Consider the following 17572-nt stretch of genomic DNA (forward strand, 5'->3'; position numbering starts at 1 on the left):
ATGAACAATCTAACTTTACACTTAAAGGAACTGGAAAAAGAGCAACAGAAAAGCCTAAAGTGAGTAGGAGAAAGGAAATAATAAAAACAGAGCAGAGATAAACAAAATAGAGTCTAAGAAAACAATATAGATGATCAATAAATCCAAGAGCTAGTTCTTTGGAAAGATAAACAAGATTGACAAACTTTAACCAGGTTCATCAAGAAAAAAAGAGAGGAACCAAATAAATAAGAACAGAAATGAAAGAGGATAAGTAACAACTGACACCAAAGAAATACAAAGGATTGTAAGAAAATAACTAGAACAACTATATGCCAACAAATTGGGTAATGTGGATCAATGAATTAATTCCTATAAAGATACAATCTTCCAAAGCTAAATGAGGGAGACTCAGAGAATCTGAATAGAAAGATTATACATAGTGAAATTGAAGCAGTAATCTAAGAACTCCCAACAAACAAAAGCTCTGGACTGGATGGTGTCACAGGTGAATTTTACCAAATATCCTAAGAAGAACTAACACCTGTCTTTCTCAAACTATTATGAAAAATTGAAGAGGAGGAAAATCTTCAAAGCTCATTTCCAAGGCCAGTATTATTCTAATTCCAAAGCCAGATAAAGACATTACAAAGAAAGAAAAGTATAGACCAGTAGCCCTGAAGAATATAGATGCTAATTTCTACAACAAAATATTAGCAAATCAAATATAGCAATACATTAAACAGATCATACAGCACGATCAAATGGAATTTATTCCTGAGATGCAAGGCTGGTATGATATTCACAAATCAATAAATGTGCTACACCACATAAACTGATGAATGATAAAAATCACATGATCATATTAACAGATGCAGAAAAAGCATTTGATGAAATCCTGCATCCATTTATGATAAAAACTCTCAGCAAAGTGGGAAAAGAGGGAACATACCTAAACATAATAAATATGGCAAAACATATATATGAGAAATCCACTGCCAACATCATACTCAAGGGGCAAAAACTACAAGTGTTCCCCTTAAGACTGGAATAGCACAGGGATGTCTACTGTCACCACTATTACTCAACATAGCACTGGAAGTCCTAGCCACAACAATCAGAAAAGAAGAAGAAATAAAAGGCATCCAAATTGGAAGGAACAAGTAAAATTCTCATATGTGCAGATGACATATACTGTATATAGAGAATGCTAAGATTCCACCAAGAAACTACTCGAACTGATAAATAAATTCAGTAAAGTAGCAGGATACAAAATTAATATTCAGATATCAGTTTCATTTTTATACTCCAATAATGAACTATCAGAAAAGGAAATTAAGAAAATGACCCCATTCACAATTGCTTCAAAAAGAATATAACACCTAGAAATAAATTTAACCAAGAATGTTAAAGACCTATCTAAGTACAGGTCTTTTTTTTTTTAAGATTTTATTTACTTATTTTTAGAGAATGAAGGGAGGGAGATAGAAAGAGAGAGAAACATCAATGTGCAGTTGCTGGGGGTTATGGCCTGCAACCCAGGCATGTACCCTGACTGGGAATCGAACCTGCAACACTTTGGTTCACAGCCCACGCTCAATCCACTGAGCTACGCCAGCCAGGGCTTAAATAAATAAAATCTTAAAAAAAAGATGTCAATGGTATATTTCCAAACTATAGTAAATATTCAAAAAATTTATATGTAACCACAAAAGACCATGAATAACAACACCAATATAGAGAAAGAAGAACAAAGTTGGAGTAATCATGCTACCTAATAGCAAACAATACTATAAGGCCATAGTAATCAAAACAGCATAATACTGACATAAAAATGGACATATAGAACAATGGAATATAATATAGAGCCCAGATATAAGTCTATGCCTTCATAGTCAATAAACACTTGACAGAGGAGTCATAAACATACAATGGGCTAAGGATAGTTTATTCAGTACATGGTTTGGAAAAACTGGACAGACATATGCAGAAAAATAAACTAGACCACTTTATTTTTTAAAAAAGATATATATTTTCTTTAGTTTTAGGGAGAATGGGAGGAAGAAAGAGAGGGAGAGAAACATCAATGTATCATCAATATCGATGCCTCTCACGTGGTCCCCATGGGGACCTGGCCCACAACCCAGGCTTGTGCCCTGCCTGGGAAATGAACCAATGACCCTTTGATTCACAGCCTGTGCTCAGTCCACTGAGCTACACTAGCCAGGGCTAGACCACTTTCTTATGTCACACAGGAATAAATTCAAAATGGATTAAAGACTTAAATGTTAGACTAAAACCCATAAAAATCCTAGAAGAAAACATAAGCAGTAAAGAGGAGGTTGGTGGGTGGTGGAGGGATTGAACAAAATGGAAAAGAATTTTTGGACATGAACAACTGTGGTAATGGCCATGCGGAGGTGGGTGAGGGTAGAAGAAGGTATGGGGTGATAGCTGCTAATGAAAAAATACAATAAGAATTAAACTATTTAAAAGAAAAAAGCAGGTCCCCAAGGAAAGAAAATGAGAAATCTTCAGAAAAAGAATTCTATGAAAAGGAGGCAAGCAAACTACCAGATACAGAGTTCAGAACAATGGTTATAAAACTGTTCAAGGTAGCCCTGGTTGGAGTAGCTCAGTGGATTGAGCACAGGCTGTGAATCAAAGTGTCGCAGGCTCAATTCCCAGTCAGGGCACATGCCTGGCCACGATCCCCAGCAACCGCACATTGATGTTTCTCTCTCTCTCTCTTTCTCCCTCCCTTCTTTCTCTAAAAAATAATAAATAAAATCTTAAAAAAAAGCTTTAAAAAAAACTGTTCAAGGAACTTAGTGAGAACCTCAACAGCATACAAAAGGACATGGAAACTATGAAAAGAACCAGACAGAAATGAAGGATACACTAACTGAAATAAATGTTACAGAAAATCAGCAGTAGAGTAGATAAAGCAAGGAATCAAAAACAGTGATTTAAAATATATGGAAGCAGAATACAGCCTTTTAGAGCAGCAAAAAGGGAAAAAAATGAGGATAGTGTAAGGAGCCTCTGCAACAATTTCAAACATACCTATATTTGTATCATGGGGTTACCAGAAGGAGAAGAGAGAGAGCAAGAAATTGAACACCTATTTGAAAAAATAATGAAAGAAAACTTTCCTAACCTGGTGAAGGAAACAGACATACAAGTCCAGGAAACACAAAGAGTCCCAAACAAGATGACCCTATAGAGGCCCACATAAAGACATATCATAATTAAAATGCTAAAGGCTAATGGCAAAGAGAAAATCTTAAAAGCAGGAAGAGAAAAGCAGTTAGTTACCTGCAAGGGAGCTCCCATAAGACTGTCACCTGATTTCTCAAAAGAAACTTTGAAGGCCAGAAGTGATTGGCATGAAATATTCAAAGTGATGAAAAGCAAGGACCTACAACCAAGATCACTCTACCCAGCAAAGCTATCATTTAGAATTGAAGGACAGATAAAGAAGTTCACATACATGAAAATACTAGAGTTCATCAACATCAACCAGTACCCAACCATTAAGTAATCTTTCTTTCCTCTGCCCTCTCTCTTTCCTCCCTCCTCCCTCCCTCCCTCCCTCCCTCCCTTCCTTTCTTCTTTCTTTCTTTCTTTCTTTCTTTCTTTCTTTCTTTCTTTCTTTCTTTCTTTCTTTCTTTCCTTCCTTCCTTCCTTCCTTCCTTCCTTCCTTCCTTCCTTCCTTCCTTCCTTCCTTCCACAGAAGGGAATGGAAGGAGAAAGAGAGGGAGAAAAACACCAATGTGTGGTTGCCTCTTATGTGCCCCCTACTGGGGACCTGGCCCAAATCTAGGCATGTAACCGGATTGGGGATAAAACCCACAACCATTTGGTTCACAGGCCAGTGCTCAATCCACTGAGCCACACCAGCCAGGGCTAAAGGGTCTTCTTTAAGAAGAAGAAAGAGATAAAATAAGAGTAATAAAATGGCAATAAATATCTGTCAACAATTACTTTAAATGAAAATGGATTAAATGCTACATTTAAAATACATACAGTGACTAAATGGATTACACAATAAGACCCTTACATATGCTGTCTACAAGAGACTCACTTCAGATTGAAAGACACATACAGGCTAAAGTAAAAGGATGGAAAAAGATATCTCATGAAAATGGAAACAAAACCAAAAAAGCTGGGAATATTAATACTTATAACAGCCAAAATAGATTTCAAAACAAAATCTATAGCCCTGACCAGGTAGCTCAGTTGGTTAGAGCATTGTTCCAATATGCCAACTTTGTGGGTTCAATCCCTGGTCAAGGCACACAGAGAAATCAAACAATGTCCCTGACCAGTGTAGCTCAGTTAGTTGAGCATTATTCCACAAAGCTAATGGTCACCAGTTCAATCCCTAGTCAGGACACATGCCTGGGTTGTAGGCTTATTCCCTGGTTGGCATGCATATAAGAAACAACCAATCAATGTTTCTCTCCCTTTCTTTCTCCCTCCCTTCCTTTCCCTCTCTCTAAAAATAAATAAATATAATCTTTTACAAACGGGAATCAAGCAATGAATGCATAAATAATTGAAACAACCAATCAATGTTTCCTTCTCTCCCTCTTCCTCTCTCTAAAATCAGCAAATAAAAATTAAAACAATAACAACAACAACAACAAAACAAAGACTATAGTGAAAGATAAAGAAGGAACTCCAGCAACTCTACTTCCGGCAAGTCTACTTTTAGGTATTTATCTGAAGAAACCCAAAACACATATGTTGGTTGCAGCATTATTTACAATAGCCATGATATAGAAGCAACATAAGTGTCCATCGATAGATGATTGGATGAAAAAGTGGTGCATATATGCAATGGAATATGATTCTTCCATAAAAAAGAATGAAATTTTGCCATCTGCAACATGATGGACCCAGAGAGTATGCACCGGGTTATTTTGTTAATATGTGGAATCTAGAAAATAAAATAGACAACAAGCAGAACAAAAGCAGACTCATAGATGCAGGAAGCATTTTGATGTTTGTCAGATGGGAGAAGAGTTGGGAACATGGGTGAAAGAAGTGAAGAAATTCATATGTTAGATCATACAATATTTGTCTTTCTCTGTCTGACATTTCTTTTAACATAATGCCTTCAAGTTCTATCCATGTTATTGCAAATGGTAAGATTTTCTCATTTTAATGGCTGAATTATATTCCATTGGAGGAATAGATACATAGATACATGGATAGATAATCTCACAACTTCTTTATACATCCATCCATTGATGGACAGTTAGGTTTCTTCTGTATCTTGGCCATTATATCTAAATCAAACCATCATGCTGTATTTCTTAAACTTATACAGTGACGTATGTCCATTATTTCTCAATAAAACTAAAAAAATTGTTCTATAGTTAAAAAAAGAAATGAAGAAATTCAGAAGTGTAAATTAGTGGTTGAAAAATTACTAGGGTGATGTAGATTACAGCATAGAAAATACACGTACAGTTAATAATATTGTAGTGACTGTATGGTGTCTGATGGGCTCTGGTTTTATCAGGTGATCACATTGTAGATTATATAAATGTCTAACTACAGGGTTGTACACCTAAAACTAATATAATATTGTACATCAACCATAGCTTAAAAATAAAAAATAAAAGGATTCCAATGAATAAAAAAGGAAAAAAATAAAACTGCTTAACTCTACTGAAAAGAGAAAGAACCCAGGAATCATTTGGATCAATTCAGTTAATGTTGGAAAGGCTTTTCCCAACACAAATTCTTCTGGTAATTATGACCATTCCAATGATCAGTTTGTGTTTGTAAATATGGAATTAAGATATCCCCATTATAACTTCCAGCCTAGATGGATTTACTCTCCTGCTTGAAGCAAGTAACAATCAAACCAGATAAAATGTCTGAAGCATTATTTCAGACACTGGAAATCAGTGCCATTCTGTGGTCCTTGAAGGAGAAATGGTGGAGGAACCACTCAGGCACAGACTCAGTAGAGACTCTGCATCGAGTAAGAGAAAATCTTTGAGTTAGGAAAGTGCTGGGATGCTTCTATTTCACTTTGTACTGTGAAATAATTTTAGAATTATGAAAATGTTGGGAAAATAGTCCAAGAGTTCTTATACACTTCCTCCAATGATAACATTTTACAAACAGTCCAATGATCAAAACTAGGAAACTCACATCGATACACTATTATTAACCAAATTACAGACCTTTGTTTACCATTTTTCTGGTCCAGGACACTACATTTAGTGGTCACATGCCTTAGTCTTCTGAGATCTGTGATAGGTCAGCCTGTTTGTATATTTTATGTCCTTATTATTTTTGATGAGTATCAGTCAATTATCTGTACATAGGCCTTTAATTTACCTGATATTTCCCCCCCTGATGATTAGACTGAGGTTATCCTTTTTGGCAAAAGCACCACAGAAGTGATGTTATGTCCTTCCCAGTGCCACATCTCAAGGGCTACATGATGTCAATATGTCTTATTATTGGTGATGTTAATAGTTATTAAGGTGGTATTTGCCAGGTTACTCCATTGCATGGAGTAAGTTAATGTTTTCCATTTGGTAATGAATAAATATCTTGTAAGGAGATATTTTGAGATTTAGAAAATAATCCATTTCTCATCAAAATTTCATGCATGAATTTTGGCATCTATCAATGCATCTTGCCTGCGGCAATTGTAGTGTGTTTTTTTTTTTAATGATGACTTTCTATTTCTCTCATTTATTGTACATTTATTAATTGAAATTCTTCTGTAAGGAAGAATGCCCCTTCTCTCTCATTTATTTATATGTTCAGTTATTTATTTAAATCAGTATGTACTCAAGATATTTATTTAATTCCATCAGTTATAATCCAATACAACAATTATTTATTTATTTTGCTCGAATTGTTCCAGGTTTGGCCCTTAAAAATTTCCTCAAGTTGACTACTGTGTCTATTTAAAATGCTCCCATTACAAGATGGTCTAATTTCATTTTGTGTTTTTCCTGTCGCAGCTCTGGATCAACCAGTTCTTTAATGAGCTCTGGTTTCTTTATTAGAAGACATACTGAGAACATTGTTTTGTTTTACCATTTTAAAATGTACAGTTTAGGACCATTAGAAACCAAGACCAGTAGGCTAATTAATGTTTCTTTTAGCATTTTATTTTATTCTTTCCTTTTCATTGAATTTATTAGGATGACACTGGTTAACAAAATTATATAGGTTTCAGGTGCACAATTCTATAATATGTCATCTGTACACTATATTGTGTATTCACCACCCCAGGTCAAGTCTCCGTCCATCAACATTTATTCCCTCCCCCATATACTCTTTTCAATCCCTCTACCCCATACTCAGTTCCCTCCCTGACAGTTGTCATCCTGGTCTCTGTCTATGAGTCTGTCTAAATTTTGCTTGTTAATTCATTTTGTTCATTAGATTCCACATATGAGTGAAATCATATGGGTTTCTCTGACTGGCTTAGTTCACTTAACATAATGTTTTCCAGGTCAATCCATTATGTTGCAAAGGGTAAGAGTTCCTTCTTTTTAATGGCTGTATAGTATTCCATTGTGTAAATGTACCATGGTACATTTTATCTGCTCATTTACTGATGGACACTTTGGCTGTTACCAAATCTTTGCTATTGTAAATAGTGCTGCAATGAACATAAGGGTGCATATGTGTTTTTTGAATTAGTGTTTCAGGTTTTTTCAGATGCATTCTCAGAAGTACAATCACTGGGTCATAAGAAAGTTCCATTTTTAAGTATTTAAAATATTTTATTTATTTTTAGACAGTGAGGAAGGGAGGGAGAAATGGAGGGAGAGAAACATCAATGTGAGAGAAAAACATCAATCAGTTGCCTCTTGTATGTGCCTTCATTGGGCACCGAACCTACAAACCAGCACGTACCTTGATTGGAAATTGAACCCATGACCTTTCACTTTGCAGGTTGACACCCAACTAACTGAGCCACACTGGTCAGAGCCATTTTTTATTTTTTTAAAAAATATTTTATTTATTTATTTTTAGAGAGAGGGGAAGGGAAGGAAAAAGAGAGGGAGAGAAACATCAGTGTGTGGTTGTGTCTTGCATGCCCCTCACTGGGGACCTGGCTTCCAGCCCAGGCATATGCCCCAACTGGGAATTGAACCAGAGACTCTTTTGTTCACAGGCCAGCACTCAGTCCCCTGAACCACACCATCCAGGGCTATTTTTAATTTTTTGAGGTAACTCCCTACAGTATTCCATAGTGGCTACACAATTCTGCATTTCCACCAACAGTGCACAAGGGTTTCCTTTTCTCCTCATACTTGCCAGGACTTGTTTGTTGATTTATTGATGATGGTCATTCTGACAGGTTTGAGGTGGGATCTCATAGTGGTTTCAGTTTATATTTCTCTCATGATTAATGACATTGAGCATCTTTTCATATGCTTATTGGCCATCTGTATGTCCTCTTTGGAGAAGTGTTTATTCTGGTCCTTTCCTAATTTTTTTAAAGTATATTTTATTGGTTATGCTATTACAGTTCTATTTTTCTCCCCTTTATCACCTGTGACCCTGTACCCCCCTTCCTCATTCCTCCACCTTAGTTCATGTCCATGGGTCATACATATAAGTTCTTTGGCTTCTGCATTTCCTATACTGTTCTTAACCTCCCCCTGTTTATTTTCTACCTATCATTTGTGCTTCTTATTCCTTATACATTTTCCCCCATTCTCCTTCTTCCCCCTCCCCACTGATAACCCTTCATGTGATCTCCATTTCTGTGATTCTGTTCCTGTTCTAGTTATTTGCTTAGTTTGTTTTTTATTTTATTTTTTAAATGTACAGTTGTTGATGGTTGTGAGTTTATTGTCATTTTAATGTTCATAGTGAGTTTTGATCTTCTTCTTTTTATTAAATAAATCCCTTTAACATTTCATATATTAAGGGCTCAGTGATGATGAGCTCCTTTAACTTGACCTTATCTAGGAAGCACTTTATCTGCCCTTCCATTCTAAATGATAGCTTTGCTGGATAGAGTAATCTTGGATGTAGGTCCTTACCTTTTATGACTTCAAATATTTCTTTCCAGCCCCTTCTTGCCTGCAAGGTTTTTTTTGAGAAATCACCTGACAGTCTTATGGGAACTTCTTTGTAGGTAACTGTCTCCTTTTGCTGCTTTTAAGATTCTCTCCTTATCTTTAATCCTGGGTAATGTAATTATGATGTACCTTGGTGTGTATTTCCTTGGGTCCAACTTCTTTGGGATTCTCTGAGCTTCCTGGACTTCCTAGAAGTCTATTTCCTTTGTCAGATTGGGGAAGTTTTGCTTTCATTATTTTTCAAATAAGTTTCCAATTTCTTGGTCTTCCTCTTCTCCTTCTGGCACCCCTATGATTCGGATGTTGGGATGTTTAAAGATGTCCTGGAGGTTCCTAAGCCTCTCATCATTTTTTTGAATTCTTGTTTCTTCATTCTGTTCTGGCTGAATGTTCCTTTCTTCCTTCTGCTGCAAATCATTGGTTTGAGTCCCAGTTTTCTTCCTCTCACTCTTGCTTCCTTGTATAATTTTCTTTATTTCACTTTGCATAGCCTTCACTTCTTCCTCTGTTTTTTTAACCATACTCAATCATTTCTGTGAGCATCCTGATTACCGGTGTTTTGAACTCTGCATCTGATATAGTTTGGCTACCTCCTCATCCCTCAGTTTTATTTTTGGAGCTTTGATATTGTCTTTCATTTGGGCCATATTTCTTTGTCTTGGAGAACCTATAACATTGTAAGGGGTAGAGCCTTAGGTATTTGCCAGGGTAGGGCAACCCGTTCAGCTGAGTTTTGGCACTGTATGTGGAAGAGGGATCCAAGAGGGAAAAAGGCCGCGTACCTGGTTCTCTGCCGGCTTTCAGTCACTTCGCTCACTACCCAAAAGCAAATTGGGCTCTTCTGGTGCTGATTCCAAGGTGGGTGTGTTTGTGTACATCTCCAATGAACTTTCCTGTGAGTCTGAGAGTTTCTTCTGCCCCTGCAAGCCCCAGAGGTTTTTTAGTCAGAGGTTTTGAGGCTTTCTTTTCCTGCACTGGAAGCCTGGGTTTCTCTGTCTGTCTTACTCCCAGGTGATCTTTCCAGTTTATCCACACCCACATGTGGGAATGCCTGGTCCTCCAGCCACCGCCTTGCTGTGTGTCCTCTTTGCCTCAGCTGCCCATCTCTGTCTTGGTGAATGTTTTTTTCTTTAACTCCTTGGTTTTTGAGACTTCCATATGGTTAGATTTTCTGGTGGTTCTGAGTGTTTTTTTTTTTTAATTTGTTTTTGTCCTTCTTTAGGTTGTGTGAGGAGGCACAGTGTACCTACCTCCGCCTCTATCTTGGCCAGAAGTCTTAAACCCATATTTTATCTCATGTAAGTATTGTTTCCCTTCTTTTTAAAAAATGTCATTTGCATACAATATTTAAAAAAATCTTTTTACTTCTAGTGTGTGTGTATCTTTTGTTTTGAGGTGGGTCTGTTGTAGACAGTATATATATATGGGTGTTATTTTATTGTTCATTTAGGTATCCTATGTCTTTTGATTAGAGCATTTAAGCTATTTACACTAGAGTGATTATTAATAAGTACATATTTATTCACATTTTATTCTTTATACCTATTCCTCTAGTTTTTTTCTTCTTCTTAAGGAAGAGCCTTTAACATATTTTGTAATATTGGTTTGGTGGTAATGAAGTCTTTTGCTTTTTTTTTTTTATGGGAAATCTCTTTGTTTTTTTTCTGCAATTTTAAATAATAGTCTTGTTAGGTAAATGTCTTTCTTGTAGGTGCTTGCTTTTTATCACTTTTAATATTTCATGCCAGGTCTATCTGTCCTGAAATGTTCCTGTAGAAAAAATCAGCTGACATTCTTATGGGAGCTCCCTTGTAGGCAACTGTCTTTCTCTAGTTGCTTTTAAGATTCTGTCTTTATATTTAACCTTTGCTATTTTAATTATGATGTGTCTTTGTGTGAGATTTTTTGGGTTGATCTTATTTGGGACTCTCTTCACTTCTTGGTCCTATGTGTCATTTTCCTTCACCAGGTTAGGAAAGTTTTCAGTCATTATTTCTTCAGATAGGTTCTCAATCCCTTGCTTTCTCTCTTTTCCTTCTGGTATTCCTATCATGTGGATGTTGTTACAATTTATGTTGTCCCAAAGGTCCCTGACACTATCCTTAAATTTTTAAATTCTTTTTTCTTATTGCTTCTCTGATTGGGTGTGTTCTGTTACTTTGTCTTCCAAATTTCTGTTTTGATTCTCTGCTTTATCCTACCCACTGCTTATTCCTTTTAGTGTATTTTTCACTTTATTTTACTTTTTATTGTATACTTCATATCTGATTGGTTATTATCATTTCTATGTTCTTTTTCATGCTGTTGAATTTCTCACTAAGTTCTTTGAACATCCTTATAACTACTGTTTTTTTGAACTCTTTATCTGGTGGATTGCTACATTTTATTTAGCTCTTTTTCTGGAGATTTCTTCTGTTCTTTCATCTGGGGCATGTTTCTTTGTCTCTCCATTTTGGCTGCCTCTTTGTGTTTGTTTCTTATAGATCTGCTATGTCTTCCAGTTTTGGTAGGGTGGTCTGTTGTAGTAGGTGTCCTTTGGGACCCAGTGGTGCAATCTCCTTGAGCATCTGAGTTGAGTGCTTTAGGAATGTCCCTTGTGCATGTTATGTGGGCCCTCCTGTTGTAACTGAGTCTTGATAGCACTTGACCCATTCATGTATGGGCTCAACCTTCACTCTAGCTGATGGTGAGGATCAACTTCAACCACAATTTATGAGTTGTTGTGTAGATGCTGACCACCTGAAGTGGAATTTGACTCAGCAGGGTCTGGTGCCTGCCAAAATCTCCCTTTGGATTTTCAGTTTGTGAAGCTAATTGAATCCTGCTCTTATGTTTTCTGAAGCTCATCACTAGGTGTTTGGTTCTGGGGCCTCTTGGTAGGAACTCTGTTGCAGGCCAATGTCACACACTGCCTGTAACTGGCCCTGGTAACATATTTAGAGGTACAAAATGGCCCAAAGTGTGTGGCTGCCTCTGCTGGCCCTGCGTGTGTATGCAAAGGGCCAAGCTGTGCACCAAGGCCTGCTCACATTAGCACCACACCTGAGGGCTAGTCAGTAAAACGCTCATGGCACTCCAAGATCTGCCTCCGCTTGCCTCTGCCTACTGGCTCCCTGTTAGTGTCTTTCACTAAAAGTGCCTCTGGTGGTGATCAAGATGCATGAGGAAGAGTCTCAGTGAGTCACCAGGTGGGGTGGGTGGCATTCTTCAGATTGATACAAGTTCAAACTTGGAGTCAGTACTGGCTCTGAGGCCACTCTGCAAAAGTCATGCAGTACACCAAGGCTAGCTGCACATGCCAGGTGCCCACAGATACTCATGGTGTGGAAGGGTCTCAGGGAGTCTTCAGAGTGAGACCAGCAGGGTTTATCAGGCCCATTCTGACCAAGATTTGGCTGTGTGATAGGAGGGTTCTGCACCAATTGGGCATGTGAGAGAAAAATGGTTCCAGTCCCAGAGCCACAAAACTCACAGTGTCCCTGATTCTTCCTGGATCTCCTGGAAAGCTCAACTATGGCAGGGCAAGGCTACCAGGAGTCTGGAGGGTGAAATAGTGGGTCTCCTGTGAGGGGGAGGTGCTGGTCAGGCTCACAGGAAGGTGCATGAATGACTTGTGCTCCAGAGCCACACAGCTCAATCCTGACCTTCCTTCAGTCTGCTGGACCTCTACACCCTGGGCCCTGACAGCTGACTCCTTCTTAGGTTGTGAGTTTTGCAAGGTAGTGCAATAAAGAGGGTGGAGTCACTGCATTTCCCAAGGCTGATGCTGTGTGGAGGGGAGTCCTCCGCCCAACAAAGTTAGCATTTGCAGGGTGAAAGAGGGACTCAGCACAGGGACCCTGGCAGCTGTCTCTTCAGCTATCTCTCCAGAGCCACAAACCCAGTCTTTCCTTACAGGACTCTATTCAGTTCTACCCTCCCTCTCCCCGAGCACAGGGTGAGTGACTGCCAATGAGATTCTGTGTGCTGGCTCTTTAAAAGGGTGACAGGGTTTCTAGCAGATTCTGTCTCTCCCTGGTAGACAGAACCCTGGCTGACTTTCATAGCCAGATGCTATGTGGGTGCTTCTTCCCTATTCTGGTGCTCCAGGCTGGGGAGCTCTCATGGGGTTGAGACCCCTCATGCCCCTCAGGGGGTGCCCTTTGCAGCTGAGATAGCTCTCTGGATTCTCAGCCACTGCTCACTGCTCATGGGAGTGGGACCAGCCCTTTTCATGTCTCTACCTTACTTGACAGTTTTTATGTGGCTTCTTCTGTATCTTTGATTATAAACTTCTGTTCAGGTAGTCTTCAGTTAGTTATTTAGGATGATTGTTCTGTATTTCAGTTGTAATTCTAATTTGGTCCTGGGCAGAGGTGAATACTACGTCCACCTATTCTGCCACCATCTTGGATCCTTGGAGAGGGATTTTTAAATAATAGAATATGATGTGCAACTCTGTGCTGAGATTTTTGAAAATCTCAGTGAAATTGAGCTTTCTACAAATATATATGTTACAGACATTGACTCAGGAAAGAATAGAACACCTGAATGAATAAATAAATAATAAAAGAAAAAACTAAAGATATTATCCAAAATAATCTCTCCCCAAATGGTCAATTCCTAATGGTTATGCCATTTTTCAACTTCAAAAGTTCAAGAAATAGGCGAATATTTCTAAAATAGATGGAAAATCTTCTGATCATTCTATAAACATTCCAACTCTAATATGAAAGCTGACAATCTAGAAAACACTTAAAGGCCAACTTCACAAAACATAGAGCAAAAATAATAAATAAAATCAAAGTTCACAAAATTTATCCATAATTCTGAAAATCAAAGTTCTGCAAATTGAATTTTTTGGGTATGGTTAGCACCAAAAATAGGTTGATAACTAAGTTTACTCAAAATAATGTGAGCTTCTTTATAGTATTTAGTAAATATTAGAATAGTGAACATTAGAGCATTTTTGCTGCTGAAAAATTGATGTGCTTGATTACAAGGCTCTACAAGCCCCATTAAGGGTGTTAAGTGACAGTACAGTATATACCCTGTGTTGTGTATTGTGTATGTATGTGTGCATATTAAAGAAATAATTCACCATGCCTTTAAAGGTTTATGTCAGGAATGCAAGTATGAATCAGTGTTGGCAGCTGGGCCACAAGATCCAACAGAGTTGATCCCTTCCCATCTCCTCATTAAACGATGTCAAATTGATAGCTTGAAATCAGTCATAGGAATGTTTAAACCTCAGAAATTGGTAAAAGCTCCAAGACATTTTTCTTTCCATTTCCAGTACTCTACTGAACATTTAGAAGTCTTTTAAACAAAATTTAGTAAATGAAAGAAAAAATAGTACACTTTTATCTCTAAAAAAGGCAGAAAGTTCTTTGATAAACTCTTGACCTATCCCTGTTATCAAAACTAAGTTAGTAGTGGAAGGATGTTTTTATTGTCTAGGAGCAAACAGTAAACACACAGGGTCACAAGTTCTATAACATACATTTAAATCCTGATTCTTCCATGGCTTTTTGGGGGGGGTTCTTTGAGCCCAAGTTTCTTCCTATGTAAATGTCAATTACCACAGCACCTACCAATGAGGGATTTTTGAAAGAATTAAGTGAAACAATTTTGTAAAATGCTTAGAAGAGTGACTAGCAGATAGTAAGAATCCAGTAAATGTCAGACATTGCTATTAATTATTAAGTGTGAAAAAATCATACTTTCCTAATAATTAGTCATTTTTCCTCAGCCATTGCACTATGGTTAACATGAAAACACAATTAAGGAAAGAATATGTTGACATTATTAGAATACCTGTTGTCATTGTTAGTTAACACTTAGATCTTCTACCTATCACAATATAACAAGAAAAAATTAGAACAATAAGTATCATGAGAAAAGGAGATTAAATTATCTATATTTATGATGATAACCTTATTTATTTTAGAAAATCTAGCTGAAAAACCATTAGAGTTAGTAGAAATTCAGGAAGGTAATAGGATACAACATAAGTACATAAATACTAATAGCTTTCCTATAGGCCAGCATTTGCCAGAAAATATAACCAGGAAATGACTCATTTTATAATGTCAACCCAAACTGTGTATAATGTAGAAATAAAATTGATAATAACTGTAAAGGGTTAATATGAATGAAATAATACATTTTTAAAGGGATACTAAGAAATAAACAGATAAGTTTTCCTGGATGGGAAGAATATTATGACAATATCATCATTGTACAGATAACAAAAAAGATAGATTTAGAATAAGAAACAAAAATCTTTAAACAAACTCAAATATAGTTATTTTGTATTTATAAGTGAGGACCCTCAGTCCTGGCTGGTGTGGCTTGGTGGATTGAGCAGTAGACTGTGAATCAAAGGGTCACTAGTTTGATTCTCAGTCAGAACACATGCCTGGGTTGCAAGCTAGGTCCCCAATTGGAGGTGCTTGAGAGGCAACCACACACTGATGTTTCTCTCCCTCTCTTTCTCCCTCCCTTCCCCTCTCTAAAAATAAATAAATAAAATCTTAAAAAAAATAAATGAGGACCCTCAAATCTGAATGTAAACAGCTGCTTATTCAGTAAATGGATCTGGAACAACTGGCTACTCATTTGGAAAAAAAACGTTTTGATCTTCACTTCAACCCTTACAACCAAATTCCAGATGGATAAAAAAGTTCAATGTAAAAAGCCTGGAATAGCATACCACTAGAAGAAAATAAAGATGAATATTTACCAAAGGAGACAACATCATACTCAATGGGCAGAAACTAAAAGCTTTCCCACTGAGATCAGAAACAAGACAAGGATGTCCGCTTTCACCACTTCTATTCAACATAGTATTGGAGGTCCTAGCCACAGAGATCAGACAAGAAAAATAAATAAATAGCATCCACATTGGAAAGGAGGAAGTAAAACCGTCATTGTTTGCAGATGACATGATAGTGTACATAGCAAACCCTATAGACTCCACCAAAAAACTACTTGACCTAATAAGTGAATTTGGCAAAGCAGCAGGATACAAAGTCAATATTCATAAATGAAAGGCATTTTTGTATACCAACAATGAAATATCAGAAACAAAAATCAGGAAAAAATCCCATTTGCTACAGCAACAAGAAAAATAAAGTACTTAAGAATAAACCTAACCAAGGAGATAAAAGACCTGTGCTTAGAAAACTACCAACACTGAAGAAAGAAATTAAGGAAGATACAAACAAATGGAAACATATCCTATGTTCATGGACTGGAAGAATTAACATCATCAAAATGTACATACTACCCAAAGCAATTTATAGATTCAATGCAATCCCTATTAAAATATCAATGACATATTTACTAAAGATATCAATAATTTCCTGTTTTAGTTTTTTGTTTTGGGGTTTAAAAAATATTTTCAACCCTTGGTAGTAAAAACAGCCTTGTAAATTCCTTCAAAGATTTTTATTAGTTTTGTTTTGTTTTACACTTTATCTTTAGCTCATCTTGAAATTTTGTTTCTTCAGCACAAAAATGTTTCACTGAACCACACCTCTATCTGTGTCCCACACCCACATCCCTCACTAACTCAGACCATGGCCTGCCCTCTTAGGCAGCAGGGTGCTTGGTTCCTGGCCTGGTTTTTCTGTTTTTGTTGTTGTTATTATTGTTGTTGTTTTTGGTTTGTTTTTTTGACCTGTGGTTTTAGCTTGGCCTGAGAAGTCTTGGAAAAGCTGTGCCCTCTGGTGGCCATTGTGGTAATAGCAGTTACAATCTGAAGAAAAAGCCATTTTTTAGCTTAAAATTCTCTAGGGGTATATACCCAAAAGGATTGAAATCAAAGACTTGAACAGATATTTGCATACTCATATTCATAGCAGCATAATTCACAATTTCCAAAAGGTGGAAACCACCCAAGTGTCCATCAACACATTCAGGGGTAAATAAATGAGGTCTGTCGATACAATGGAATATCATTATTTTTTAAAGAAATCCTGATACCTTCTACAATGTGGATGAAAATTAGGGACACTATAGTCAGTAAAAACAAAACAAAACAAAACAACAAACAGACACAAAAAGACAAATACATGATTCCACTAATAGGAGGTCCTACAGGAGTCAGATTTATAGAGACAGAAGATATATATGGTGGGTACCAGGGGCTGTGGGAGGCCATGGGAACAGAGCATCAATTTGGGAAGATGAGAAAGTTCTGGAGGTAGATGGTAGGGATGGCTGCACAGCATCATCAATGTGCTTAATGCCACTAAGCATTATGGTCCATCTCAGCACTTAATTTATACCTGGTAGTATATGAGAAATTTATTACTCTGTTTATTGACTCTTTCCCCTTGCCAAGGTTAAAGTAAACAAGGGGCAGTGACTTTAAGTTTACTTCTGAATCAGAAATTTACTACTCAGTTAGGCACATGATTGGTGCGCTATAAACGAAATTAAAAAATTTACCTTCAAACTGGGCCAACTTGAGTAATAAAAGAGACAGAATTAATAATTATGCCAAGACAAGAGAAATAAAATGA

The sequence above is a fragment of the Phyllostomus hastatus genome, unplaced genomic scaffold (assembly GCF_019186645.2).
Source record: "Phyllostomus hastatus isolate PE091 unplaced genomic scaffold, TTU_PhHast_1.1 phas_contig_81, whole genome shotgun sequence".
Lineage (NCBI taxonomy): Eukaryota > Metazoa > Chordata > Mammalia > Chiroptera > Phyllostomidae > Phyllostomus > Phyllostomus hastatus.